This window comes from Sus scrofa, chromosome 1 (assembly GCF_054392235.1).
Source record: "Sus scrofa isolate SSC_HxYL_T2T_F1_AM1 chromosome 1, Sscrofa_HxYL_maternal_Yorkshire_Landrace_v2.0, whole genome shotgun sequence".
Taxonomy (NCBI): Eukaryota; Metazoa; Chordata; class Mammalia; order Artiodactyla; family Suidae; genus Sus; species Sus scrofa.
This window is the reverse complement of record NC_139383.1, coordinates 235,993,508-236,004,426: the sequence shown is the minus strand read 5'-3', so window position 1 is coordinate 236,004,426 and position 10,919 is coordinate 235,993,508.

The window sequence follows — 10,919 nt, the reverse complement described above, 5'->3', positions numbered from 1 at the left end:
GAAAAATATCTACAGATTTTTAACTTACTAGAAATAACATGTGAGCCAACTGTTTACGAAACAGTAAGCTTATAGTGCTGAAAAATTCATCATGGGGAAACAATCTCATACAAAGTGCTGGTCAGACCACATCTGCAACACTAATTTCAGGATGCAGTCAAGAATATTCACAAATTAGAGCAAATCCTAGGGTCTTTTACCAGGTTGGGAGGAGTTCTGTAAATTGAAGCCCAAAGAGTAACTGAAGGATTATGTGACTAAGGAATGAGAGCTGTCTTCAAATATTGGACAGGCATGTACAGTTTACCTTTTGTGACTCAGTGGGACTAGGTGAAAGTTGCAAAATGTCAAGATTAAAGCTCAGTGTAAGAAAGAACTTATTATTCTTTATCCATCAAGGAAAAGGATCACCTCTTAAGGATAACTGAGTCTCCTACCACTGAAGCAGAAGCTGAATGACATCTGACAGTGCTACAGAAGAAATCCAGATTTAAATGAGAAATTGAAGTAAATGGACCATATGTAAAAATTTTTTTCTTTTACAGTTTTGTATTCCATTTAGGGTTCTTCTACTTACTCAGAGCACTGCTTGCTTTGTGGCATCTAGAAGGACAGTGTGATGTAAAATTGGCAATCAGATCTGGGTGCTCTTCTGAACTGATGCTAACTAGGTCTGTGACCTTGGCAAGTCACTCTTGGACCACAGCTTCCTACTAGAAATGCAAAGATGGGGAGTTCCCATTGTGGCTCAGCGGAAACTAATCTGACTAGCATCCATGAGGATGCAGGTTCAATCCCTAGCCTCGTTTAGTGGGTTAAGGATCCAGCATTGCCATGAGCTGTGGTGTAGGTCCCAGACGCAGCTCGAATCTGGCATTGCTGTGGCTGTGGTATGGGCCAGCGGCTATAGCTCCAATTAGACCCCTAGCCTGGCAACCTCTATGTGCTGCAGATGTGGTCGTAAAAAGACAAAAAAAAAAAAGAAAAGAAAAGAAAAAAAATGCCAAGATGGAACTGATTTCTAATGTAATGTGAAAATTTCTCAGCCTCACTCGTGTAGTGACTTACTAATTTTTAACCTTGGCTTGAGTAGCCCCAAATAACACTTTTTTTTTTTTTTTTTTTTTTTTTTAATCTTTTCTAAGGCCACTCCTTCGGCATATGGAGGTTCCCAGGCTAGGTGTCAAACTGAAGCTGTAGCCACTGGCCTATGCCAGAGCCACAGCAATGCGGGATCCGAGCCGCATCTGCAACCTACACTACAGCTCACGGCAAAGCCGGATCATTAACCCACTGAGCAAGGGGGGGATCGAACCCGAAACCTCATGGTTCCTAGTCGGATTCGTTAACCACTGCACCACGACGGGAACTCCCCAAATAACACATTTTGACATGTGGCTTTGGTACATACTAACATGGTGCAATTCTGATGGTAACGTGATTCTGGGGAAATGGTCAGCAATATACAGAACTCCTACCATATCTTACAAGTACAAAAAGCAGAATAAGAACTTTAGTAAATTGAATTATCATTTTTACATTTTTCCGATACTTCTAACTTACTCAAATTTATCAGTTCCATATTCTACCTAAGAATATATTCCACAGTGCTTTTTTCCTTGGTGATTTCTATAAAAATATAGGTGTTGCTCGCTTTAAGAAAGCTTGACAAATGAAAATGAATTTTTAATTGTAAACTGACATCAATTATATGAATAGGATGTTCTTTGTGCAAGTAGACATTTTATATGACAGATTTAATTTCAAGAACAGGTATTATGGGAGTTTTCTTGTGGCATAGCAGATTAAGAACCTAATATTATCAATGTAGAGGTTCAGGTTCAACCCCTAGCTCCTAAGCTTCCACATGCTCTGGGCATGGCTAAAATGAACTAGAAACTTGGAATTCTGTGAAATGACTAATATAGGCCTTTGTTAAATTTCTACTAGGAAATCTATGCAGTGTTTATTTAATGAAAAATGAAATGATTTTTTAAAAAAGAACATGTATGGGAAGCCAGATAAACAATCTAATCTTAAAAATTTTCCATGTAATAAAGCCTAATCCCTTCATTTTACAGATGAGGAAGCCCAAATAAGAGAAGTTACCATGCGAAGGTCTACAGTTGTCATCAGTTTGACTCTCATTATCTTCTCTTCACCAAATTTATCTGGACTAATAGACCACTGATCCTTTTAAACTATTATACAACATGGGAGTTTCCGTCGTGGCTCAGCAGAAACAAATCTGACTAGCACCATGAGAACACAGTTTTGATCCCTGGCCTCCTCAGTGGGTTAAGGATCCGACATTGCCATTAGCTGTGGTGTAAGTCCCAGATGCAGCTTGGATCCCGTGTTGCTGTGGCTGTGGTGTAGGCTGGCAGCTACAGCTCCTATTCAACCCCTAGCCTGGGAATCTCCATATGCCTCAGGTGTGGCCCTAAAAAGACAAAATAAAAAATAAATTACTACACAACATAAACTTATTTGCTCACCAGTGTTAATCAAAACTATTTTTTTTTTTTTTTTTGGTCTTTTTTGCCATTTCTTGGGCTGCTCCCTCGGCATATGGAGGTTCCCAGGCTAGGGGTCGAATTGGAGCCATAGCCACTGACCTACGCCAGAGCCACAGCAACTCCGGATCCACGCTGCATCTGCAACCTACACCACAGCTCACAACAATGTCAGATCCTCAACTGACTGAGCAAGGCCAGGGATCAAACCGGAAACCTTATGGTTCCTAGTCGGATTCATTAACCACCGTGCCACGATGGGAACTCCAATCAAAACTATTTTTAAATGGCTCCTAGATTCCTCCTTATCACTTAGTTATTCACTGAATAGTAAATTGGTAGATTGTACTTTTAACATTTTCAAATTAATGATTTGCATATTTAAAGTAAGTAACAGTCCATTTTACAAAGCTCAGTAACAGCTATTTGGTAGTTCTAAAACCTAGTGAAGACAGTAACTATAGTCACATGAATAAACAACCAAGTGTTTACTTCAGCAGTACATTTACTACAAGTTATATAGCATGCCAAGTATAAGCAATTACATTGAAAAAAGTGTAAAAGCAGTTATTACTAATTGGTGATGAACAGGCTTTAGGTTTGTAGCTTTGGATTAAAATAGGTAGTATGTTTGAATACCATGATAGTATATTGAATTTCTAATAATAATAATATGTATCACAAAAAATGTACAGTAACCAGGAGTTCCCGTCATGGCTCAGTGGTTAACAAATCTGACTAGGAACCATGAGGTGATGGGTTCGATCCCCGGCCTTGCTTAGTGGGTTAAGGATCCGGCTTTGCCGTGAGCTGTGGTGTAGGTTGCAGACACGGCTCGGATCCTGCGTTGCTGTGGCTCTGGCAAAGGAAGGCCAGCGGCTACAGCTCCAGTTCGACCCCTAGCCTGGGAACCTCCATATGCCGTGGGAGCAGCCCTAGAAAAGGCAAAAAGACAACAACAAAAAGTCCAGTAACCAAAAAAGGAACTATGCATATGATGATTGAAATTGTTTTGCGTTGTAATTTGCAGAATGGAGAGAGGTCTGCTACAACTGTAAATGGATTATGCCTCTGAATAAGTTGAAATAATGCAGGAAGGAAGCAAATACCTCCATCCTGGAAGTAAAGCAGAGTCTTTATAAATATCGGTGAGCTAAAGTCTAAGCTGGTTCTCACATTAGGAGCCCGATTGACCTGAAATTATTTTTCTCCATTTCTTCTTGTAGGCCGTGTACTGAACTTGCATAATGTAATTATAACATTTCTAGAAAAGAAATTATTAGTATGCTTTCAGAAACAAGATCCTGGAGGGAGTTCCCGTCGCAGCACAGCAGAAACAAATAGAACTAGGAACCATGAGGTTGCGGGTTGAATCCCTGGCCTCGCTCAGTGGGTTAAGTGTCCGGCATTGCCGTGAGCTGTGGTATAGATCACAGATACAGCTCAGATCCAGCGGTGCTGTGGCTGTGGTATAGGCTGGCAGCTGCAGCTCCTATTAGACCCCTAGCCTGGGAACCTCCATTTGCTGCGGTGCGGCCCTAAAAAGACAAAAAAAAAAAAAAAAAGTAAAGATAACAGGAGAAGCATCTCCTGCCAAACAAGAGGCAGCAGACAAGCTTCCAGATGCTGTTAAGAAAAGCACTGAGAAGAAAAAATAACTGAACAGGTCTTTAATATAACCAAAAATATTCTGAGGGAAAAAAATGCTGCAACGAACATTTATTAATACATAAGAAAAATGAGCACCCAGATTTCAGGCAGGAAGGGATAAGTTATTACTGTTTTGTGCAAATGCAGTCAGGTTTATGATCCAGACTGCCCTTCTAAAGCTGCTAACCTCCAAAGCCTTGAAGGAAAAAGATAAGTACCAGCAGCCAGTCTTTTGGTTATACCATAAGAAAGCCTGAAAAATGAGAACCCTGTTTCTGGATTAGTTTTACTGATGCTTTGTCCCTGAAGTTATAAAGTACCTTGCCAGGAAGGAACTGCCTTTTAAAGTTCTTTTGATATTGGACAATGCCCCTGGCCATCCAGAACTCAATAAGACATCAAAGTGGTCTACTTGCTCCCAAACACAACATCTCTAATTCAGCCTCTAGATCAGAGGATCATGAGGTATTTTAAGGCTCATTACACATGGTACTCTACGGAAAGCATTCTCAGCACTGTAGAAGAGAACGCCAATGCTGCAATATGAAAATTTGGAAAGATTATACTATTAAAGATGCCATCACCTTTAGAAAAGCCATGAACATCATCAAGCCGAAAGCAATAAATTCCTGCTGGAGAAGACTGATCAGATACTGTGCATGGAGTTTCCATTGTGGCAGAGCGGAAACGAATCCAACTAGGAACCATGAGGCTGAGGGTTCGATCCCTGGCCTCGCTCGGTGGATTAAGGATCCTGCGTTGCCATGAGCTGTGGTGTAGGTCAAAGATGCAGCTCGGATCTGGTGTGCTGTGGCTCTGGCATAAGCCGGCAGTTGTAGCTCCCATTAGACCCCTAGCCTGGCAATTTCTATATGCTGCGGGTGCAGACCTGAAAAGACAAAAAGACAAAAAAAGTAAAGATACTGTGCATGACTTTACAGAATTCACAACAGAGCCTGTCAAGGAAATTATGAAAGAGATTATGAATATTATTTTTTTAAGTTGGGGTAAAGAACTTCAAGATATGGATCTTGGAGAAATTCAAGCGCTAATAAACACCACACATGGGGAGTTGCCAGAAGACAAGTTGACAGGGCTGAGTGCTTCCAAACCAGTGCCAAACAATGAGGAAGAAGATGTAGAAAAAGCTGTGTCAGAAAACAGATTGACTTAAGACACGTGGCAAAAGGGTTATTATTCAAGACTGCTTTTGACTCCTTTTATTTATGTACATGTTTTATGATATGCATGCTGAAACTAAAGCAAATGGTAAAGGAAGGAGTGGCACCATGTAGAAATATTTTTAGAGAAACAAAAAAGCAAAAAGAAAGAAATCACAGTGTATTTCCATAAAGTCACACCAAATGTGCCTGCCTTCCTGCCCCCTCACCTCCTCTACCTCTTCTGTCTCCACCACCCCTAAGAAAACAAGACCAACCCCTCCTCTTCCTCAGCCTACCCAAAATGAGGACAATGAGGTTGAAGACCTTTATGATGGCCCACTTCTTAACGAATAGTAAATAATCATCATGCCGTACATTTAATAAATTAGCTGTTGTGTACGTGTATGAGTGTCTTCATATGAAAATCTGATAACTGTGTGGCAAGAACTGTATGAGACATTTTTGCGTCATCATCATCATCATTGCCTCAGTATCTGTCATGTAGAACACTGTGCAAGACTGGAAGTAGATAGCTTATTTCCATAGGCGATAGGTGAGAAATATCTACTAAAAAATTAAATGTGTTAGTATTTTCTTACTTTTTTTCCTGATTAAAAACTTTATTTCAGGAAGCAGAACTGTTTTTTATTAATTACTCAATGAATTTATTACATTTATAGTTGTACAATGATCATCACAATCCAATTTTATAGGACTTCCATCCCACACTCCAGCACACCCCTCCACCCCCCTCTTACTGTTTTATTACTTTGCTTTCAAAGAATATATTATAGTATGCTTCTCTCTCATAATTGGAGAAACTGCTAATCAGCTTGTCATCACAGGTAAATGAGGTTTTTTCACTGTAACAATACTTCTAATTCTATATTATGAATATGACTATAATACTGTATGCCATAAAAATTTTGTACTGATTTATTTATTAGTGTATAGGCTAGTTTTCCTTGAAGCAATTGTAGCAATTATACTAGGCTACCATAAAGCAATCATATTGCTATTCTTTGTTTTCAGTGTATGAATCATTATACCTGTAAATAAATATGAATTTCTTTTCCACATTATCTTTTCATTTTTAATGTTTAGTGTCAAAAATATGTATAACATCTACACTATTTTGTATCATATAAGATGATACTGATAGATAATCTTGTAAACTGACAACATAAACTTATCAAATACAGCACAAAACTGTAAATGTATTTTTTCTTCCTTATGATTCTTTTAATAACATTTTCTTTTCTTTAGCTTACTTTATTATAAGAATACAGTATATATGGGGAGGGGGAGGAAGTGGGAAGGGCTGGAAATCTGGGGTTGATAGATGCAAACTATTGTCTTTGGAATGGATAAACAATGTGATCCTGCTGTATAGCACAAGGAACTATATATCTAGTCACTTATTTTGGAGCTTGTGGAGGACAATGTGAGAAAAAAATGTATATATGTATGTGTGACTGGGTCACTTTGTTGTACAGTAGAAAATTGACACTGTAAACCAGCTATAATGGAAAAAATAAAAATAATTTCAAAAAAGAATACAGTACATAATTCATGTAACAGACAGAATATGTTTATATTATCAGTAAGGCTTCCCGTTGACAGTAGGCTGTTAGTAGTTAAGTTTTGGGGATTCAAAGTTATACATGGATTTTCGAACACATAATTGGCGTCCCTAACTCCTGAGTTGTTCAGGAGTCAAGTGTAATTACTACTTCCCCACCTATAGTCATTTCTTCAGCCCATTTTAGCCTCCTTACACTCACTTCATTTATGCTGTTGTTGGCAAAGACGTTGCACATAGGTAACATTTCTATATGGCATAGACCAAATAATACATTACATTCATATTATTTTATAAAGTTACATTTTAAATCATTGAAGAAAAGAGAACAATATTCATTTATAGTAACATAATTACTTTTACCAGTGTTCTGTTCTTGTGGATTTGTATTATAGTCTAGAATCACTTGCTTTCAGCGTAAAGAACTTGCTGAAGTATTTATTGTAAGATGAGTTGCCTGACAACAACTTCTGTTTTTGCTTATCTGGGAAAGTCTTTTTCCTCACTTTCATTTTTGAATGATAGCTTTGCCAGATACAGGATTCTTACTCTATACTTTCTCTAGATTGAGAATATTTTTCTTTGAGCATTTTGAATATGCTTTCTCACTACCTCCTGGCTTCTGTTGTTCTGATGAGAAGTCAGCTGTTAAACTTGTTGGGTTTACTTGTAAGTGATGCCCTGTTTTTCTCTAGCGTTCATCGAGATTTTCTCCTTGCTTTTGCCTTTCAGCATTTTATACTATGATGCGTCAACTTATGATCTTTTTGCATTTATATTTGAAGCTTGAGTTTCCTAGATGTATGGGTTATTGTTTTTCAATAAATTTGGTAAATGTTTGCCATTTACAAAAATTTTTTTCTCTCCTTTCCGTCTGGTATTGTCAGTTCAAGGGCTGCAAAGATTACAAAATCAGTCATCTGCTCATGTTAATGAGCCCCAGGCTGCTTTACTTTTTAGATTCTTATGTTTGATATCCAGTTTCCTCTGTTGTCCTTTCTTGTTGTTAATTGTCATTAAATACTGCTGTAAGCTTTTTCTCTTCCCTGTTTCTGTGTTTCTACTCAGATGATCTAGATAACCAGATAACTGAACTTATTAAATTATGTCTAAATTAAGAGCAGCATGGCTCTGCTTAAAGGACCTTAAAGACTGCTATGAGCTACATCCAGGCAGCCAAGACAAAGGCTACCCCCACCCTGAGAAAGAATTAGTTTTTAATTACCTAACCCAAGGGATTATGTTCTGTTCAGAGGATCTAGATTTCTAGGGCTGGCTGGTAGGAGCTTGCTCTCTGGTGAATGTTACTGCTGTTGTGTTCCTTTTTAAATTATGAATTTTCAAGAAACAGAGCAACATACAATTTCCAGCTTTTTCCAGTGTTGAAATGGTAGCTTCTAAGTGACTTATTATCAATCTAAGAAACTGCAAGAGAACATATGAAGTGGTAGTATGCATCAACCAGCCTTGAGCTTAGCTCGATTTAATAGTCATCATTGACCGGGATGTGTATTTAAAAGTGCTCTCTTTAGAATCATGAACAAAAAGTTGAGCTTTTGTAAGCATCAGAGAACATGGAATAGAACTTAAAGTGACCTTGAAAATGGAGAAGCAGGTTCACCAACATTAGAAAGGAGCAGAATAGGGAGATGAAATGCAGTATGCTTTGGAATGGATAAGCAATGAGATCCTGCTGCGTAGCACTGGGAACTATGTCTAATCACATATGATGGAGCATGATAATGTGAAAAAAAAAGAATCTATACATGTATGTGTGACTGGGTCACCATGCTGTACAGTAGAAAATTGACAGAACACTGTAAATCAGCTATAATGGGAAAAAATAAAAATCATTACATATAAAAAAAAGAAATGCAACATGCTTTAGGATGAATAAATCCTTCCAAAGATACATAATCAGGAGCAAGGCAGGGTAAGTATAAGTAGAGTCCAAACACCCTGCCAATTAAGGAATATTTTGCAATTCATGAGATATGTGAAGAACAACATTGAAAAAAAGAAAAACACTGTGTTAATAGTTAATTTGAATATAAGTAAATAGTGTAGAACTGATTTTGAAATGCTAGAAACAGGCTATAATAGAGGGAGAGGGTATGTTTAGGAACTAGTCTTTGCTCTTTAGTACTCATTAAGCCCATCTTTTGGTCATATTGTGTGTCTTTATTTTTGTGTTTCAGAGCCTAAGAGAAATAAGCAAAAAATAATGATTAAAAGAGTATGAAAGGACACCAGAGGAAAGCCTAATAATAGATGTTGTGACTGCGCCATTCTTTCACATCCTTTCCAATGTTTCTCAGAAGTCATCTACTCAAAGCCCCCCTAAGAAGACTTGGAGTGAGTCAGAAATGATGCTGGACTCTGCACTATCCCTTTTCATTCTACCAGTTCTAGATTGTTCCCTAAGCAGAGTGTCATGCAGAGCTTTCTTTCTTTTTTTTTTTAAAGAAGCTTCCCAGAGACACAGAGCTGCCTTCCAAGAAACTATCTTCTATCTTCCTATTTGATTGAAAATCTCTGAAGGGCAGAGCACGTGTCTTTCCCTCTTCTTAGATCTTTGCCCTTTCCTTGGTAAATAAAACCTTCCTGACATTTAATATAAGGGAAGAAAATGTTCCAAAGAGATAAAACTTTTCTTCATTTGAGAGTTTTATAGAATAGTCTCATAATTCAGAGCTATGCTTCAAATTTTCCTTTTGTCTTTATTTTATCAGAGAAGAACGTAGCAAAATTACAAGGGGAGAAGAGAGGGTAGGAAGCTTTTGAAATCTTAAACATACCAGTGAATCTCTTGGAACCAGAGTTTCACCATCAGTTAAGGGGATATTGAATATATTCACTCTGTTGACCTTGGAGGTTTACTATGAAGATTAAATGATAATTCTAAATGGGAATATCTTAAGTGCTCTAACAGAAGAGAAAAATATAAGGGGTTATGTTCTAAAAGTGGATCTCTATCTAGAAATGAAGAGTGTCAGCTCATGAACTACTTTTAGGTAATTTTTAAGGATTTTTATTATTGATAATGTGCCAATTTACTAATGAATTTTCATAGAACCCTCTGAGTCTATGCAACTCTGTGTTAAAAACTGGCCCATTTCGTACTTTGATTGTCTTTATATGATTGACAGAATCTAAAGCAACCAGAAGTTACAGTCTGTTGTACCTTCTTTTTTCTTTTTTTTTTGTCTTTTCTGGGGCCACACCCGTGGCATATGGAGGTTCCCAGGCTAGGGGTCGAATCGGAGCTGTAGCTGCCAGCCTACGCCACAGCCACAGCAATGTGGGATCCGAGCCACGTCTGTGACCTACACCACAACTCATGGCAACGCCGGATCCTTAACCCACTGAGCGAGGCCAGGGATCGAACCCGCAACCTCATGGTTCCTAGTCGGATTCGTTAACCACTGAGCCACAATGGGAACTCCTATTGTACCTTAAAATGATGGTCCTGCCAGGAAGGTGGCAACAGCTGGATGAACCATAGCAAATGGGAGCAAATGCACCTTTTGTCTTTCTCTTGGGACACTATGGCTCCAACGTGTACTATTGTCCCCAAACATGCTGCCTTTGTGTTCTTGTTTTGAGTGTTAAACTAGAAATGCTAGAGGCAAGACAAATACAGAGCCAACCAAAATAAAAATCTCACAGTTCTGGAAAAGATTTACTCTGTAATGGCAAATTGTTAGTGCTTACTTTTTCAAAACAAAAAAAATCCTTAACACATATTTTCAATCACAGTGTTTCTCCACTGATATAAGAATTAATTATTTGAAATTAATTTGTTCATGGTTTGATGTTTAACTTTTAAGATTTAATAAATTACTAGCATGTTAATAAACAGATTCATTTATTTATTTATTTTGTTAGTGGTTTGATGTTTAACTTTTAAGATTTAATAAATTACTAGCATGTTAATAAACAGATTTAATCTTTTATGGAGGTCTTGAAAATACAAACCCTTTAATTTCTAAACATAATAGTATATTT